Source organism: Equus quagga, chromosome 5 (genome assembly GCF_021613505.1).
Source record: "Equus quagga isolate Etosha38 chromosome 5, UCLA_HA_Equagga_1.0, whole genome shotgun sequence".
NCBI classification, from domain to species: Eukaryota; Metazoa; Chordata; class Mammalia; order Perissodactyla; family Equidae; genus Equus; species Equus quagga.
The window spans coordinates 41,747,658-41,767,968 of record NC_060271.1 but is presented as its reverse complement, the minus strand read 5'-3'; positions in this window follow the sequence as shown (position 1 = coordinate 41,767,968).

Sequence of the window (20,311 nt, the reverse complement as noted above, 5' to 3'; positions counted from 1 at the left end):
TCAGCCACGGGGCCAGCCCCCCGAGAAATCTTAAGGGCAAGAAGCCATAAAGGCAGAACAAGGGGAGGTGGCTGCACCATTGAGTGCAGAGTCCCACCCCCTGGGTAATTTCCCGTAGACCAGATGTGGGCCGTGAAAAAGAGCTGGCCCAAGAGGGCTGCCGGGAGGAAGAGGCTGAGCAGAGATGTTAAGGCACCAGCTGAAGACGTCCTCATCCCCCTCAAGGGAGCCACAGGTGAGCAATCCGCCAGCTCATGGGGAGTCTCCAAAGAACCCCAAAGCCCCTCACAGGAGAAAAAGTCAGCTTTAAATGTTTGCCATGGCCAAAGGGAGCAATGGCCAGTTACATAGGTGCCCCCATACTTCGCCCCCCAGAGGCCGAGGCTGCCCAGCGAGCAGGAGGGAGGAGGGTAGAGAAAACGTGGGCAAGTCAAGTGTGAGGGTGAATCTTATGTGTCCACTTGACTGCGCCACGGGGCGCCCAGCTACTAGGGCAAGCATTCTGGGTGTGCCTTTGAGAGTGTTTCTGCACAGGATTAGCATTTGAGTCAGTAGACTGAGTGAGGCAGATGGCCCTCCCCAATGTGGGCCTCATCCAATCAGGCGAAGGCCTGGATGGAATAAAAGGCTGAGTGAAAAAGAGTTCTCTCTGCCTGTCTGTCTTGAAGCTGGGATGTCCGTCTGCTCCTGCCTCTGCACTCCCTCTCGGACCGGACTGGAACTCACAGCATCGGCTTGGGTCTCCAGCTTGCCGACCGCAGCTCGTGGACTTCTCTGCCTCCATGATCCTTGGAGGCCACTTCCTTGCAATACGTATATATCCTATCGGTCCCGTTTCTCTGGAAAACCCAGACTGATACAGAGACGGGGCTTCGAGGAAGGCCCTTCTCCCATTTCCCATCACAGGTTTCCGGCTGGGAGCAGCCTGAGCTGGCTGGGAAGGAATGTAACTTCAGTGACTCCCCGTGGCACAGAGACCCTGTAGGCCACTCGAAGTGACCAGAGCACTTTTTGCTATCCAACAGCTGCCAGAGGTATCGGCGGGGACCTGAGGAGAAACCAGCCCCCCAGGTAGTGAGGAACGGGCCCAGGAGAGCAAAGAAAAGAGTTTTACTCTGGTGCACCCACTAACCCCGTCTGTGCCGCACCCCGGGTTCACATGGTGTGTGATGCCTACGGTTGGTTTGTGTTTTTAGATAGACCCTGAACATTTCCCAGTCCCTTCTCCCAAACACTAAACTTTTCTCCTCCTTGGAAATCCATGCAGCTTCTAGAGCACAATACTATGTAGAATTTAGGCCTTTGGTTTATTAAACATAAAAAGTAGCTTCAAGGAGCATAGAATTACATGATTCCTTTTTAAATGTGCATGAAAAGCAACTCCTTTCAAAGCCATATCATTTCCCATCCTGCAAGAATCTGCTAGAATTGGAAGAGTTGCCTCAAATCGAGTTCCAAGCTGTGTCTCAGCCAGTGAGAAATGAGTTGGGTCTTTGCACCAGACAGTATGTTGAAAACCACCAGACCAGGAGTAGCTAACAATTCTGTCTCTGCCGAATTCCCAGGAATACGGCGGGGGTTTCCAAGCCCATGTGGGAAGCATTGTCAGCCTGTGCCTGGAGGTGCAAGAAGAGGGAGATTGGGCAATTTCGGCTTCTTCACTCCCACTGCCTTCATCTCACTTGGTGTTCACTCTTTCCAAGTTCTCTTGGCCCCTGTGCCAAGGCAGCCTGGATCCAGCCAGGATATTTATAGAGCTGGTACAGGACTGGGCAGCTAGTGGGAGCAGATGTTTTCTGATATGGGGAAAGGGAGCTATTTATACTGGGAGATGAAAATTAGTCAGAGGGGAGGCTGCAGCCATAGCTGATGTTCCCGTCCTCTCAATGCTGGGGAAGTTCTCCAGATCCTCGGGTGAAAGTATTTCTCACCCTCCCCGCCTAGACAGTTCAATTCAGCAGACGCTGATCGAGTGCCAGGCACTGGGTGGGCACTTAGATAAATAAGACAAGGCCCCTCTCCTTGTTGCAGTCAGGGAGGGGAGACCTCAGGAAGCGAATCATCACGACATTTTTCATCACGGCCAGCTGAGAGTGCCACGGGAATGCAAACTCCAACACAGTGGAGGCTGCTGGGCCTAGAGTAAGGGTGGTGGGATGGGGAGAAGAGAAGGAGTGGTCAGGGAGGGCCACAAGGTTTGTGACCGCTAACCCGACTTGGAAGGATGGACAGGAAAGGTGCAGGGGGAAAGGCATCAAGGTAGTGGGAACAGAATTCAGGATGTGGAGGTTTTGCAGCCTGACTGATGCCTTCTGGAAACATCTAGGAGTCAGACATGGTCTGAGGGCAGAGGGGCTTCCTGAGGGATTTCAGAGGAGGAGCCTGAACAGGTGAGCTGGGGCTGGGCTGTAAAGGGCCATCGTCCACACTTTCAGGAATGGGGCCTCACGCCTGCTTTGCCTTTAGCAGGAGAAGCCGACAAAGCTTTGTAAGGAAGGAAGCAATTGTTATTCCAGGGAGCGACGGAAACTATGGATCTGTGAGCAAGTTCCTCCTGCGTCTCCAATGTCCTGTGGCACCATGCCTGGCACACAGTTGGTGCCCCATAAATGCTTGATGAAAGGGCAGACTCCCTGAATTACATCCCTGTCTTGGGGCGGCGTGCAGACCACCCATGAGTCGAGTCCATGCAGACTTACTGAGTGCCAGCTACAGCTGCAGGCACCGACCCCCTCCAGCCCCTTTTGGCTAGGCCAAACCCTCCCCAAGATTTCTCCCAATTGTCCTTCTCCTGGCCGCTGCTCGCCGGGCAGTCCAGCCTCTGCCCTGACCCCCACCCTGATTCTGCCTGTTGCTTTATCTCCGCTTCAGCATCAACCCAACATGGGTGTAGCCTCATTCTTTCCACTTGAAAACCGAGTAATAATAATAATAACAGCAAAAGCTCTTTCTGCCTATTCTCAATGAAAGTCTGGGAAATGGAGCAAGTTTACAAATGCCAACAACTTAAACTGAATATTAGCCTTTTCCTCCTTCTTAAACATCCTCGAGCCATTTCTGCCAACTCGGTTCTTCACCCTCCTTCTTGCCTTTTTTCTCTCCCTCCAGCTCTTCTCTCCTCTTCTCTCCTCCCTAATGCCCATTCTTTTATTATGCAGAAGAATTTAAGGAGTTTGGGGGTCTGGTTTTGTTTCTTTGTCTCCTTTTCTCCTAACTCTGAAGGCCTCACCTTTTACCCCTTAGCTGAGCATTTTCCTAAACAAAGACCTTTTGTCCCCTAGGAAGAAGGCTGGTTCTGTAAGGTCAGATGGTCATTTTTCCCACACCACAGCCTTACGGAGCAGCCGTGGGATAGTCTGTACCTGGCACCATAAAGGAGAAGAAAAATCAGTGCTGTTCTCCAGGCAAATGTTGGAGAAGGACAAAGATTCTTTGCTTGACCAAACTTTTGCAGGCTCCTGAACCTTCTAAACCCATCTGTGCCCTTACTCGTGAAATCCAGTTTTAGCAGAAACCCTGTTAAGTCAGTTCATCAAGAACAGCCCATCCTTGATATCTCATCACCCTCATATCTGATCGGGCTCCTCATCCTCCATCACCTCCCGGGAGATGTCTGACCACCCTGGGCTGTCTTCAGCAAGAAAGCCAGTCGATCAGTTTAGCCAGAATCCCCCTTATTCTTAGGAATTTTCCATTCACTCACCCCCAAACCCCTCCTTGGCTATAAATTCCCTTGACCCACGCCATATTCGGAGTTGAGTCCATTTTCTCTTGCCCACTGCAAGACCCCTTTGCAGTGGTCCCCGCACTGATTGCCATGGCCCCCCTTGAATAAAATCTGCCTTACCGTCTTCAACAAGTGTCACTGGATAATTTTTTCTTTAACAGGAGAAAAGACTTAACCCAGAGCATGGCAACTGAGTATTTAATCGCTTACTTAATAGGTGGCTACACTACAGATATGCAGAAAGACAGAGGAAACATCTCTGTGTGGGCTGGGAGCAGAGAGGACAGGAAAAGAGCTCTTCCAGATGCCCTTATAAGGAAAGAATTAACACTCCTGGGCAACTAATTGGGTTTCAGAGATGGAGATGATGGAGGTGAGAGAGTGGAGGCTCATTGGTTAACCTTGGAGATGAGGAGGATCGGGGGAGGGCAACAACACAATGAGGAAGATGGAAAGAGAAGCTGTTTGGGGGAAGAAGAAAATATGAGTTTTAAAGGTTTTGAGTAGGAGGAGACAGAAGCCGAGAGGCACCCACTGGGCTGAGATTGTTTTCTGAGCCCTGTGAACGAGAAGAGCGGCCAGCACCCAGGCGAGGCCAGGGAGGATGCTCGGGAGCAGCAGCCATGGGCTGTACTCATCGGAGAGCGTCTCCACCGGCAGCGACCTCTGTCCTCAGCCCCGAGTGGGTGTCACATTCTCCATGGACTTTGTCTTTCTACAGGGATTGGGATCTTGTGCACAAGTCCTGGTGTGTTCCTCACCCTTAGCAGTTTGATACAAATTCTCGTTTTCTTCTCCGAATGCTTCAAAGGTTTTCAATGTAATCCAGACATGTCCCACCTGACTTGCATATTTCTGTCCCACATCCATTTGGCTTGTCGGGGTTAGTGGAGGAAGTCAGGAAACCAAAGCGGGGATGCCCCTGGGCTCAGCCACTTTGAGCAGCCCTCCACCCACCATGGCTCGAAAGGGCAATGAGGCCATTTTGGTGGTACCACAGAGAGATGCGCCAGGACGGGCGGCAGAAGCGTGCCAAAGCCTACTCTGCGGGGGTCTTTGTGGAAAAGCAATGTCAATTCCAACCAGAGGCGGACACATGTCCCGAGGAGGAGAGAAGGTGAGGGAGAGGCCCCAGATCCGCAGGGCACTCTGAGGCCTGAGGACACAGTCACAGACAAGCGGTGAAATGAGAAAAAATAAGGGCAAAGGTGGCAAGTGTTTCATAAAGCTAAATATATTCCATTTAAAGGCCATTCGCTGGTCATTTACTCTGAGATTAAGTAATTCCATGAGAAGAGCTTTCTTCTTTAAAAATGATCAGAATAGTATGTGGCTGCTGCCCTTCAAGTTCTTATTTGGCAAAATGAGAAGTCGGAAACATTCGGTAAGTCCTTCCAATTAGAAAGGATGAAAAATGGCTGGTTCTAGGAAGCCATGAATTTGAGGGTCATCCAGGCTCCAGTCCGCACCTCTCCATCGCCTGGTTTGCCAACAACACCCGCTGAGCGAGCCACTCTGCAGCGAGGTCTCCAGAAGGAAGGTCTGAGATGGAGAACAAGGAGTTTTTCCAACTTATTCCTGAGAATGAGCTCGAGCATCATCTTCTCTCTTTGCCTCCCCGACTCCCCACTCCCCCTCCCCACCACATGAAATCTCCCTTGTGAAACTGTCGAAGGGCAAAAACTTGCTCAAAACAGGCTGCAGGACATAGTGTGCACAGGTGCCAGTCCCCTCCAGGGCAGTGGTGGCCAGAACACAGATCCCCAGGGGACAAATGGCCAAGCTGACCCATAGAGGCCCCCAATGAAACTAGAGCTGCTTTTGAGATCCAGCGCCCCAGTTATCGCAGGAGTAGCCTGGGGCTCTGGAATTAAAGTAACTAGATTGTGAAGCCTCCTGGGCTACCTCCCCGAGGTCTCCAGCTCCCTCTGGGTGCCTGTGCTATGGGCGCTGGGAGCCCAGTGAGGCCAGGGGCCAGGCCACCAGTGCAAGAGGTGTGTCAAGACTGGCCACCTCGGGGAAACTCAGAAACAACACAGACCCTCGAGCCAAGAATGCAGATTGCTCTAGGGCATGGCTTCTGCATGAGCGTCAACTGTACCTACTGGCAGAATTGAGGGAAATTTGCATCCTTGTGACTTTCACACACATGTACACACACACCATTTTGTGGCATGACTCCCACCCCTTGCTCACCTGGAGGGAGAGTTGGGATCCCTCTCCTAGGGGGTGGCTTCACCTCTCAGGCTGAGCACCCCAAGTAATCTTCTGAGCAGCTTTCACTCGTGGGGCCCCGTGGACAGTAAGAGCTGTGATGATGGAGAGCCTGTCCTTGGATAAACCTCCCCCCACACGTATGGCAGAAGAGCGTGGCCCAACCCTTGTGTGCCTGAGGGTCATCTCCTTATAATGACCAACAGCCACCAAGAGAGAAAAAAATGTCTTGGCGCAGTTTCTTGGCATAGCAGCTGCAGCCCAGATTAATAGGGTCTATTTAGATAGACTCTTTAGAGAAAGGCCTCATTTTGTCAGATCCACTTTCTTGGGATCTCCTTACCACAAAAGATCCCAAATGGGATTGAGGCTGTACTAGGAAAAGGGGGAAATTATTTTTGAGTTATAAAATGAAATGGAAGCCAAGAAGGAAACTCAGTTGTAGTCTACTCTTGTCGTTCAACACAAAAATTGGTTCTTTTATCAGAGCCCTTGGCAGGTCAGCTGTGTTTTCTCTCATAAAATCATCAGGCTACCCAACAGGAAACTGCACTGCCTTGCAAAGTGGTGCAATTGTGAGCATCTGGAAGGAGCGCCATCCCCTTTCCTGAGCCTTTGAAATTTAGAGGCAAGACCAGGATAGCGATAACGGAGGTGTGTGGCGCCCTCTGGCGAAGGCGGATGAGAGCACCCGGAGTGGGCTTCCATCTGCACCAGGCTGGCTTCCATCTCCAGTCACCTAACGTCTCCCACCTTTGTGCCAAACCCAAGACGAATAGCTTTGCACGAGGCCCTTCAAAGTCCGCACCTTAAGGCAACGTGATGCTGATGTGCATCCATCTGTGAAGACCTAATTTAGATTTCCGCCAAGTGGGGAGGGAGGTGTTTATCCCCATCAGGAGGTGCACAGACCAGTGAAGGGCTGAGATCACAGAAAGTCAGATGGCCAAGGGGACTCAGGCCTTGTGGTCCTAGATACTGCCCACAGGTCCGAGGGAAGGAAGCCAAAAATGCTATGCTAGCCAGCCATCGCTGCTGCAGCCCGGGGTTTTCCTCCAGGGTGAGGACTGGGCAGACATAGGGAAGCCTTCAGGTTAAACTAGGCATCTCTGCCCGTCTGGGATAAAAGTATCTGTCAGATATGATCATAGAAGGCCCCGGGGCATATTAATAACAAATGCCACGTGCTTGTAAAAGGGCATGGTCTCAGAACAACCCAACACCAGGACTCACCTTAGGTCGAGGGGAAAAGTTCGTGAAAGGCCAAAGAAGATGGACTGTCCTCTCTAGGCCCCGACTTGAAGCCTAGAGAAGTTACAGGGAGTGCTTTCTGGATGCGGCCCCAATACTGCAAGAATCTCTCCAGGCTCAGAGTCACGTGCCTGATGTTTCCAGGTCCCAAACTGAGATTCCTGACAGGGCCGGGTGAGTTGATGCCCATAAATGACACCCGTCTCTGTGTGGCATTGATAAGGGGCGCTCTGCACGTGAACCCAGAGTCACTGGGGAACCAAGAGGAATTTCTCTGTCTGCCTTATGTGAGTTGTTCAGGTGGTGGGTTCTGAAATTCTTTGGAGGGATCAGCCACAGACTGAAAGAGGCCGGCACACCTCCTGCAGAGGGTTTGAAGGTCCTTGAGGCTGGGCTCTCGGAAAGCCCAGCAGGGATCCTGAGAAAGAAATTCACAAGATTCCTTCATGACATCATCCATCCCACTAGAGAAAAGCGGACGGTTGCCTGTACTCTTTGGCCTTAACACGCCACATTCTAGATAGATTTTTTTTTTTTTTCTGGAAGTACAAGAACACCAATGATCCTTGTATTTTCAGTGAAGCAGGAAAGTAAGAGTTTTCTTAGATTCAGAGTCTTGGTGGCAGTGTTGGGAGGGAGTCTGCCCCCGGAGGAGGGACATGGGTGTGGGAGGAAGAGACTGAGTTGCAGGTTCTGTTCCCAGCTCTTCATCTTCGCGATGCCTTCAGCTCTCACCCCTATTCCCTTTTTTCTTATTCTTACTTTTGTGGCATATAATTTTTTTTACTGAAATATAATTCGTGTACCATACAATTCACCCTTTGAAAGTGCACAATGCAATGGTTTTTAGTATATTCACAGAGTTGTGCTTCCATCACCACGATCCATTTAAGAACATTTTTCACCCCAAAAGAAACCCTGCACCCTTTAGCCATCATCCCTCACCCTCCCATCCCCTCTAGCCCTAGGCAATTACCACTTTCTCTATGAATTTGCCTATTCTAGACATTTCATATAAATGCATTGTACAATATGCTGTCTTTTGTGTCTGGCTTCCTTCACTTGTGATCTTTTCGAGGTCCATCCATGTTGTAGCGTGTATCAGTACTCCATTTCTTTTTACATCTGAGCAATTTTCCATCAAGTGGATATATAGTAGCCCCCTCTTATCTGCGGTTTCACTCTTCATGGTTTCAGTTACCCGAGGTTAACCATAGTCTGAAAATATTACATGGAAAATTCCAGAAATAAACAATTCACAAGTTTTAAACTGTGCACCGCTCAGAGTTTCATGATGAAATCTCAAGCCGTCCTCTTCACCCCGCCTGGGCGGCGAATCATCCCTTTGCCCAGCATGTTCGTGCCAATACCCTACCCGCCCGTTAGTGGCTTGGTAGCCCGTCTCGGTTATCAGATGGATGGCTGCACTGTTGTAGTGCTTGTGTTCACCTAACTTTTACTTTACTTAATAATGGCCCCAAAGCACAAGAATAGTGATGCTGGCAATTCGAATATGCCAAAGAGAAGCTGTAAAGTGCTTCCTTTAAGTGAAAAGTTGCAAGTTCTCGACTCAATAAGGAAAGAAAAAAAATCATATGCTGAGGTTGCTAAGGTCTGTGGTAACCTTTATTACAGCATATTGTTGTAAGTGTTCTATTTTGTTATTAGTTATTGTTGTTAATCTCTTACTGTGCCTAATTTATAAATTAAACTTTATCATAGGTATGTATGTGTGGGAATAAACATAGTATATATAGGATCTGGTACTATCCGAGGTTTCCGGCATCCACTGAGGGTCTAGAACCGTAACCCCGGTGGATAAGGGGGCACGACTGTGCCACATTTTATTTATCCACTCACCAATTTATGGCTATTTATTTCCACCTTTTGGCTATTATGAAAATGCTGCTATGAACATTCGTGAACACGATGTTGTTTACACATGTGTTTTCATCTCTCTTGGGTAGATAGCAAGGAGCGGAATTGCTGGATTATATGGAAACTCCGCGTTTAACCTTTCCAGGAACTGCCAGACCATTCTCCACCCCTATTCACTCTTCAGGAGTCCTAAGAATTGGTCAGTCATGTTTGACAAAAACTAACAGTATCGCTGGATCTTTCCAGAAAGACTCTAAACAAGTACTAGGGTGAAATCGAAATTTTAGCTGAGAAAGTTGACTAACCAGCTGCTTTGGTTAGATGAAATTAATAATAATAATTTTTAAAATCCCATTCTGTCTGAACTTTTGTTGAGAAGTCTTGTAATTCCAACCAGCGCGTTATGGCCACATCCCTTCGAAAGAAGGGAGCAAAGAGGGTCGTTTGACTTTCCCTGGCAGTTAGGATGCGCTGTATACAGGGGTCATTCATTCATTCTCTATGTTTATTAAAGGCCAGTGGCAGGTCAGGCCTGGGCCAGGTGAACAAGATAGGCACTGTCTGTGCCTTTGTGGGCTAACTTCTAGTATGAGAGAGAGCCAGGTGAACCTGACAAAATCATCACTTTGCAGGTAACAGAGGCACTGAGAGAAAATAACAAAGATGTCGGGGGTGGGGTCTGCTTCAGGTAGGATGGTCAGGAAACCCCTCTTTGAGTATTAGTTGTGCCACCATAAACTGTTACCACAAGCTCAGCAGTTTGAAACAACACCCACTTATTAGCTCACTGCTCTGCAGGTCAGAAGTCTGGGTGGACCCAACTGGGTTCTACTCACAGCATCTCACGTGGCCAAAATCAAGACCCTGGGCAGGCTGGGGTCTTACCTGGAAGCTCTCAGGAAGAATTCACGTCCAAGTTCGTTCCAGTTGTCCACAGAATCCAGTTTCTTGCAGTGGTAGGACTGTCAGTCTGTTCGGGCTGCTCTAATACAACACTGTAGACTGGGCAGCTTAAACAACAAATATTTACTCCCCAAGTTCTGGAGGCTGGGAAGTCCCAGACCAAAGCACCAGCAGATTTGGTGTCTGGTGAGAACTCTGCGTCCTGGTCCACAGACAGCCATCTTCTCGCTGTGTCCTCACATGGCAGAAGGGGCAGGGGAGCTCTCTGCAGCCTCTTTTATGAGGGCACTAATCCCATTCATGAGGGCCCCACCCTCAGGACCTAACCACCGCCCTAAGACCCCGCCCCCAAACGCCACCACACTGGGGGTTAGGCTGCAACATATGAATTTGGGGAGGACACAAACATTCCGTCCATAGCAAGGACTGAGGCCCCCGTCTTCTTGCTGGCTGTCAGCGTGCCCCCTCCATCCTTCCTTCTACCGTGCCCCTCCAACTTCACAGCAGCAGTGGCCATCCAGCCCTTCTCCTGCTTTGTGCCTCTCAACTTCTCCTTCTGCCACCAGCCAGAGAAGGCTCTCTTCTTTTATGGGCTCATGTCCTCCTATCTTAAAGTCAGCTGTCATAGCACAACCACAGGAGTGACGCCTCATCATAGTCACAGGTTCAAGAGATCAGGACATGGAATGGGGGAGGGGCAGTTTTAGAATTCTGCCAAGCACAGAGGTGACACTGAGACCTAGAGCCTGAGAGGAGGTGAGTATGTGGCCAGTGGGGTTGGAGCATTCCAGACAGCGGGCAGCATCCTCCTTGAAGGAGGAAGAGGCCAGCGTGGGCTGCAGGAAGGTGAGCAATGTGGAGCATGGTCCAAGAGGAGGTGAGCGAGCCGGGGAGACCCTCTCAACCGTCAGGGTCCTCACAGACAGCTGTGCAGGATGGAGCTGGAAGTGTACTTGCTAGGCCCAGGACACTTGGAGGAGACTGCTTTCTAATCGCTTAAGATATGATGTACAATTGACATGCAATAAACAGCACGTGTTCAAAGTGAAGAACTTGATAACTTTTGACACGTGTATACATCCATGAAAATATCTGCACAATCGAGAAAATGAACATATCCGTCACTCCCAAAACTTTCCTCGTGCCCTTTTGTTATCTCTTTCTCCCACCCCTTGTGCGCCCCCATCCACGGGCAGCCACTGATCTGTTACCTGTCACCATAGGGTAGCTTCGCATTTTCTCGAGTTTCTACAGTATTGTTATGAGATGAAGTGTGTCCCCTCAAAGTTCATATGTTGAAGTTTGAACCCCCAGGACCTCCGAATGTGACTGGATCAGGTGAGCCCTGATCTGTTCAGCTGGTGTCCTCATAGAGAGAGTTAGGACGCAGGCACACACAGAGGGATGACCGCGTGGAGACATCAGAAGATCCACCTACCAGGCGAGCAGAGAAGCCAGAGAAGAACCTGACTTGTCGATGCCTTGATCTGGGACTTCCGGCCCCCAGAACTGTGAGAAAATAAACATCTGTTGTCTAAGCCGCCCAGTCTGTGGTGCTTTGTTAGGGCGGCCCCAGGAAACTGATACTGATAATTAGTGTGTGTGTTTTGGTCTCCTTTCATTCAGCCTAAATATCTTGAGATTCATCTATGTTTTTGCGTGTATCAGTAGTTCATTTCTTTTTATTGTTGAGTAACGTTCCATCCTACTGATATACCATAATTTATTTATCCATTCACCTGTCGGTGGGCATTCAAATTGTTTCCAGTTTTTGCTTGTTGTAGATAATGCTTCCATGAACATTCATTTACAAGTCTTTGTTTTTTTAATTTTTTAATTTTTATTTATTTATTTTTTTGAGGAAGATTAGCCCCAAGCTAACATCTGCCGCCAATCCTCCTCTTTTTGCTGAGGAAAGACTGGCCCTAAGCTAACATACTTGCCCATCTTCCTCCACTTTATATGTGGGGCAGCTGCCACAGCATGGCTTGACAAGGGGTGCCGTGTCCGCACCCAGGATCCGAACCGGCGAACCCCGGGCTGCCAAATTGGAACGTGCAAACTTAACCGCTGTGCCACAGGGCTGGCCCCTACAAGTCTTTGTATGGAGAAATATTTCCTTTTCTTTGGGGTAAATACTGAGAAATAGAATGGCTGGGTCATATGGCAGGTGTATGTTCATCTTTTTAAAAAACTGCCAAACTGTTTTTCCAAAGTGGTTGTACTATTAGCCATTCTAATAGATATATAGGAGTAAGTCATTGTGGTTTTAATTTGCATTTTCCTAGTGACTAAGGGTTTCAGCATCTTGTCATAATGGTTATTGGCCATCCAGTGAGAAAAAATGTTTATTAAACAAAATATGCATTTGTTTGTTGAAATATTTTGCCCATTTTTTAAATGATTTGCTTTCTCATTATTAACTTTTGAGAGTTCTTTATATATTTGGAATACAAGTCCTTTATCATATATCTGATTTGTAAATATTTTCTACCGATCTGTGGCTTGCCTTTGGTCTCATAACAGTGTCTTTCAAAAAAACAGAAGTTTTAAATTTGGATTCAATGTATTTTCTCAATTTGTTCTTTAATGGATTAGGATTTGGTGGCACCTTGAGAAATCTTTGCCAAACCCAAGGTTACAAGGTTTTCTCCTGTGTTTTCTTCTAGAAGTTTTATAGTTTTAAGTTTTACATTTAAGTCTTGTTTGGGTTAATATTTTTATATGATGCAAGGTATGGATCAAGGTTCCGTTTTTTGTTTTTGCATATGGATATTCAGTTGTTCCAGAACATTTGTTGAAAGACTATCCTCTTTCCCCTGAATTGCCTTTGAACTGTTGTTGCAAATCTGTTGTCCATATTTGTGTAGGTCTATTTCTGGGCTCCCTATCCTGTTCCATTGATCTATTTGCTTGTCTTTATGCCAGGACCACACTGTCTTGATTACTGTACCTTTATAAGTCTTGACATCAGGTGGTGTGAGACCTCCTCTTCCACTCTTCTTTTTCAAGTTGTTTTGACTCTTCTATGTCCGTTGCATTTCCGTTTGAATTTTAGAATCAGTTTGTCAATTTCTACCCAAATTTCTGCTGGAATTTTGACTGGAATCGCATAAAACCTATAGATCAATCTGGGGAGAAGTGATACCTTAACAGTATATTTTTAAATTGAGATATAATTTACAGACTATAAAATTCACCATTTTAAAGTGTACTATTCAGGGGTTTCTAGTATATTCACAAGATTGTATAACCATCCTCACTATCAAATTCCAGAACATTTTCATCAGCCCCAAAAGAAATCCCCTACCCATTAGAGGTTACTCCCCATTTCTCCTTGCCCCAGCCCCTGGCAACCACTAATCTACTTTCTGTCTCTATGAAATTTGCCTATTCTGGACATTTCATATCAATGGAATCTTGTGACATGTGACCTTTTGTGTCTGGCTTCTTTCATTCAGCTTAATGCTGTCAAGGTTGGCCCAGGTTGTAGCAGACACCTCAGCAACATTGATTCTACCACACCTAAACAAATAGAGACACACACTGGCCTGGGACACTGTAGAAAATGCTTTTTAGAATTAAATCTCTGAGATCAGCTTTGGAAACGTGTATGTGTTTGCTTGTTCTTCCTCAGAGGAAGCCGTCCTTCATTTCCAGTTAACTGAGGGGATGGCTGGCTGGAGTTTGTAAAATCATGGAATTTCAGAATTGACAGGCAACTTAGAAATTGTGTAGTCAACAGGTTGCAAACCGGTGGCCCAGAGGCCAACTTGGCAATCAGATGTGTTTGTGTGGCCCACACAGGATGTCCTTAACAGGTGAGCCAACATGGCAGGATCTGGGAGCTTGCAAAAAATTCTTCAAAAATGCAGACGTGTGGCAGCTCAGAGCCCATATCCCGCCTGGTGGCCGTGGGCTGGGTGAGGAAAGGAGCCTGTTCTCCAGGTCTCCTTGGTCCCTGCCACCCCCAAAGGGCACCTCAGCCCTCACAGCTGTGCCCCTCATCCTCAGGTTTACCGCCCAGCCCGTGCACGGTTGAATTTGCATCTACCCCCCAAGAGTCCAGTCTATTCCTTTTATGGATAAGCCCTGGGGCAGTTACCCCATTTTCCTGGGGGCAAACTATGAATGCCGACATTGCATCCTGTGCTTTCCCTACTCTGTGGATGTCCCCCCCCAGTAGGGTGACCAACTCATTCCAATTTGCTTGGGACTTCCCGGGTTTTAGAACGTGAAGTCCTATAACCTGGGAGCTCTCTCAGTCCCAGGCGAACTGGGATAGTTGATTATCCTCCCTCTCACTTCCCACCCTTCTTCTCCACCAAAAAATAAAGTAATTAAATTTTTAAAAAAGTGGTGTTTTAGGGGGCCGGTCTGATGGCACAGCGGTTAAGTGTGCACGTTCTGCTTCGGTGACCCGGGGTTCGCCGGTTCAGATCCCGGGGGGCGGACATGGCACCGCTTTATAAGCCATGCTGTGGTAGGTGTCCCACATATAAAGTAGAGGAAGATGGGCACGGATGTTAGCTCAGGGCCAGTCTTCCTCAGCAAAAAAAAGAGGACGATTGGCAGCAGATGTTAGCTCAGGGCTAATCTTCCTTAAAAAAAAAACAAAACCCAATAAAGATAAAACTTTAAAAAACAAAAGTGGCATTTTGTTGACCTAAGAGTTGGTCTTTTCTCAGGCCTGCTCGCTGGGCCAGACACTGTATCTGTCAGCAGCACTGTCCCTGGCTTCTTTCTGGTCCCAGAGGTGCGCCATGCCCTCCTTAAGGCAGTGACTGCATGGGACTCGCCATTCTGGGCTTCCTGGGCCCCCAGCACGTGACACTGGGCCTGGTGTGGGAGGACGCCTGGCACAAGAAGGGGCCTGGGTCCCAGCTGGCGGCCGCGGGCTGACACCTTGCTGCCAGATGGCAGTGCACCTCTGTTTATGATTAGGTGGCTGACTGCGCTCGGCACCGAGCAGGCCGATGATGAAAGCTGTGAAAAGAACATTGTTATATGACTTTTCATAGTTTCCCAAGTAAATATTATACTCGCTGCTGCTTGCATTACTAATGCCTTGGAAGTGGAGGCCATGATCTGTTCCCAAACAGACTCCTCTTTTTTTCTCTGTCACCTAGGCTCTCGGCAGTGTTGTCGAATTGTTTTCCCGGCTCACCCGTGCTCACAGCTCAGTACATTCCCTCGGATGATGTTGGCACCTGTGAGACCCCATCACACAGCCACCTCATTTGCCAGTTCCTCCGCACTGGCTCCTGATCCAGCAGGCAGCTGGCCACAGGCAGGTGACCCCAAAGTCCTGTGATGCAGCTGAAAAGAGAGCCATGGAAAGGCAGCCACAGCTCCACCAAAACTCTCAGAGGAGACGCTGCTCTAAATAGACAGCTTCAGGCAGAAAAGGACCCTGCTGGACACGTTACCTCCGCGTTCCGCTCTGGGACGCTTAACTCCTTCCTCGGGCCGCCTGGAGACGGCCAGGGAGAGCGCCTGGGCCCAAAGGACTCTTGGGTCTTTGCTGCCTTCATTACTGCTTATAAAAGCTAGTAAACAGATGGTTTGGTTTAAAGAAAATATGCAGCTGGGGTTATTAAAAAGAAAAAAAAGAAAGCAGAAGAATGAAGAGAGGAAAGGGAAAAGCAAGAAGGCTTGTCCGCAGCAGGAACGGTGACAGCTCGTAAATCCCAACACCGCGGGCTCCGCGTGTGTCTCTGGTTGGGGTGACGCCGTCCTCACCGAGCTGATCTGTCCTGAAAGAAGACCAAATAAAACCAACCTCGTGTAGAAACGCACTCCCCCGTCCACACGTTCTATGACATAGTAGTCAGATGAGTCTGGTGGCACTTGGGGCCAGAGGGGACATGTGTGGGCTGTCCTTTGGGGAGACTGGTCACACAATAGATGGCCCTGGAAGAGATGACCCGGCTGTAAGAGGTAGGGTGGGTGAGCAACCTCAGAGATCTCCCTGGAGTAAGAGAAGACCAGACCATGGATTTCCTGCTGGAATCCTGGGGGTGCTGGGGGTGGGGAGCTTGGTTACGTGCTGGGTGGTGGCCTCAGCCAGGATAAAGCTACAGCCCCCTTGGGTCCCAAGAGCCTTCCCAAGGGAAAAAGCCCAGGGCTGAACTGCAAGACTGAGACTTGAGTAAGGAGGAGGGAAAGACGCCGCTCACACACTCTAGGGACCCCCTTCGCACCCCCCTCAGCATCTCCCCGAGGGTGACACCAGGGTGCCAGGATTCAGTGTGTGGGGGCAGAGGGAGAAGAGAGGATGGGGTGTGGCATCATCTTCTTGTCAGCAATATAATATTCCAACCCAGCTCCAGAGGGAACTTGTCCCACATCTGAGAGAAGCCACGAGAGACCCAAAGAAGCAGAACCTAACTCTGGATCTATAAGAAACTGAAAAGGGCAAAGCTCAGCTGCTGGGGGGCTTAGCCGAGGATCCTCACAAGGGTGAGCAGAGGTTTCTCTCTCTTTTTACTTCAGCTAAAGCGACACACACAGAAATAGGAAGAAGATGGGGCCAGCAAGGAGCTGGGAAGGGGCCACAGGCAGACGCAGACTAGAGAGAGCCATCGAGGTCCACTCAGGAGGGTGGAGGGTGGGCCACAGCTGGGCTGCTCCACGCTCCTGTGCCTGGTCACTTAACGCTTGTCACGAGTCCAGCAAAGTTAGTATGTCACGAGTCCAGCAAAGTAAGTAAAGGAATCAGGGGTAAGCACCGAGAAACTTCCATGTGCCTTTTCCCCTTGTTGGGGCCGTCTTATTCTATTTTGTGAAATGCAACTTTGTTACCATTGAATCTAATAGTGAAAGAGAGCTGAGGGCTTGTGTTTGGGACGCCTTTTGTTTCTTCCATTTCATTTTCTGGGGTATGTCATGGTTACTGTATTTCACAATAGCCACAGTCTGCGACGCATTGGAAATTTTAAAAGCTGGTCCTTCCCCGAGGATAGTTGGAGACTTGCTGGCCCGTGGGACGTGAGACGTGGAGAAGTGCATCCGTCCCCAATCCAGGGACAGAAAGAGTGAAATCCTTGGAGCAGCAGGGGCCGCGGCCGCCCTGGCGGGCTACGCGGGGGCGCTGACCAGGCTGCCAGGAGCCCAGGCCCACCCATGCCACAGGGACACACGGGTGTCACAGCTGCTAGAGCTGGCCCTGCACTGACCAAGCGTGAAAACAGGGGTGATGGGAGCCAGCCCTACAGTGGGGAGGTCCACTGGCTACAAACGGGAAGCGACTGCCCCTGGCATACTACCAGGAGCAGCGAGGGCTCTGGGGGCAGGGGCTCCCCCGACTCCGCTGGTTGGGGTTGTCAGGACTCTGCGGTTACCCTGCTTTCTCCTGCCCTGCACATCAGGTGGACGCCAGCCCTGGGAACCCAGGTTGTACAGCACAAGGAAAAAGGATGCTACAAGACCACCCCTCCCATTCTAAGTATGTTTCCCAGTCCCTGTCTTGACACCCTCATGGCCTGTGGGACAGGGAAGGTGCCAGGACTCCTCTGTGTTCTCTGCCCCCTGGAGCTGGCAGAGAAGGACCACTCGAGTCTCTCGGTACCTAAAATGCTGTTGGCTTCAACCCCAGAGAGAGCACGGTCGGGGCATGGCTCCACTTATATCAAGTACAAACCCAGGCAGACCAAGCTGCGCCGTGAGCGGCTAAGACTGCGGATACCCTGGGGGTACAGAGATGAGGACGGGGACAAGGGGGCCTTTGGAGGAGTGGGTCACGGGCTGTTTCTTGATCTGGGTGCTGGTGAAACGGCTCATTCAGTTCGTGAAAAGAACTTGTACACTTACGGTTTGTACATTTTCTTCCTGTAGGTTAAGCTTCAGTAAAAACCTTGAAAAACCTATTGGCTCCAACCGTAACGGCAAAAACAAAATAAAATATTGGGACAGAGGTCTCGCCCGGCTCTGCTCTGCTTGTGTGAAAAGCGCTGAGTCGTAGGACCACAAAAAAGAACAATTCCCCTGAACGAGAGTCAGGATCTGTTTTTTGGGTCACTGTTTTCCCAGGTGGTTGGGGGTGGGGGAACGGTTGACTCATTTGCGCCCCCCTCCCCTCCCTCATCCCCACCGTGTGGGGCTGGATGGGGGCCAAGGGCTGGGAGATTTGGGCTGTTGCCTTGGTAATGCTTAAATATTGGCTTCGAGTGATGATGGTAAAATAAATAAGCAGGAGCCTGGGGGAGCTCACAGTGGCCCTGCCCATTGTTCCAGATCCATCCTCAGTCAAAGCCCAGGCACGGAGCTGCCTCTGGGCAGAGGAGCCTGCAGCTCTCTCCAGCGGGGACAAAGGACAGGTTAGGGGCTGCATGTGCCCGGATGCCCAGGGACCCATCCTCCATGCTAGATGTCCTGTCTCAGCAGACACTCCTAAAACTCTTGCTCACAGCCGTCTGGCAAGACAGTGGCCAAGAACCCAAACCCAGAGCCTGGGAAACTTTCTCCATCTCTGAAGGTGGGGTGGGCACGGAGGGAGTTCACGGAGCTAATATCACTGCAATCAGTAGCTGTGCTTGCTTTCAGAAGGCGAGGGCAAAGAGAACAGACCTGTTTCTAGAGGCCAGGAGCCACGATGCCCCGACTTGGGGCACATCCAGGAACGGGGAGCAGGGGAGTTGAGATTCGAAGCAGCAGCCAAGGAGATGAGGACCCTGGTCCAGGAAGCACAGAATAGCTCTGCCCAGATAAATTCTCAATTCCAGTCCTGGCTCTCTCGCCAAGAAGCTCTGTGATTTGGAGGTACATAGCAAGTCCTTAACTCCTGTGGGCCTCAGTTTCCCCATCTGTAAGCCATTATTTTTATAGACGGAGGCAGGCGAGAATGGGACTCCAGCCCTGGGAACGAATCCCCTCGAAGCTTCTCCCAGCACGCTCTCCCCACGCAGCTGTGGCAGATGTGCAGCGTGCATTCCAGGGTTGACGACTCGGCTGCCCTCGGGGAAGTGGAAACTGCTCGCCTCGCCCATTCCGAAAGCATCCAAATAATAAACCTCCACTGACGTCTTGGCTCGGAAGGTCTGCTTGTCCTGCTGTGTGTGCAGGGGAGGGGAGAGCATACCAATTTGGGCAGGGGTGGGGTGAGGCAGCTCCCTCTGGGCAGCGCTGAAGCGTTGGGTGGTGCTGGGAGGGGCCCTGAGTGTGACAACGAGCATTAGGTCACCGCTGTCCTCCCCCAGGGGTGGGATGTGTCAGCAGGCAACGATGGGCCTTGAGATGTGATTCATGGCAGCGAGCATTCCTCGACCCGCAGCCTGCTGCTGCCCTCTCCAGCGGACTCCTTGTATTCTCTCCCTCCTGCTCCGTCCTCCCAGGGCTCCAGCCTGGGGCAGCCAGGAGGGCGTGGGGTGAGACATGCAGCAGCAGGGGCTGGTGCCCCCTGGGGACCCTCAGGATACTCCTTTTGACATGTTGGTCCTCTCCGGGGCCACAGGCAGCACAGTGATCAGAGTGGACGTTCACTGAGCACCTCCTATGTGCCATGGGTCCAATGCTTTCCGTGCTAACTGTCCTTTGATGGGGTGGTCTTGTTTCCTCTGGCTGCTGGTAACAAATTACCACAAACTGGGTGACTAAAAACAACAGAGATTAGTTCTCTCACAGTTCAAGAGGCGGGAAGTCTGAAATCAAGGTGTTAGCAGGCCCACAGTCCCGCCAAAGGCTCTAGGGGAGAACCCTTCCCAGCCTCCTCCAGCTCCTGGTGGCTCCAGGTGTTCTTGGTTTGTGGTCCCCTCACTCTACTCTCTGCCTCGTCTTCACGTGGCCTTTTCCCTTCTGTGAATGTCTCCCTGTGTGTCTCTCCTCTTCTTACAGGGTCCACCCTAAACCCAGGATGATCTCATCTGGAGATCCTTAACTGATTACATCTGCAAAGACCCTATTTCCAAATAAGGTCACAATCTGAGTGGTTATGTGGACACGAATTAGGGGATCCCCTTTTTACAGATGTGGAAACTGGGACCAGGGAAGTGTACTGGTTAGTCCAGAGTCCCTCGGCTGGTAAGTGGTGGAATCAGGATTCAAATGAGGGGCCGGCCAGTGGCGCAGCGGTTAAGTTCACACGTTCCACTTCTCGGCGGCCCAGGGTTTGCCAGTTCAGATCCTGGGTGCGGACATGGCACTGCTTGGCAAAAGCCATGCTGTGGTAGGCGTCCCACATATAAAGTAGAGGAAGATGGGCATAGATGTTAGCTCAGGGCCAGTCTTCCTCAGCAAAAAGAGGAGGATTGGCAGTAGTTAGCTCAGGGCTAATCTTCCTCAAAAAAAAAAAAAAAAACGGATTCAAATGAGGCCACTTGTCCCAGGACCCGCCGTACTGTT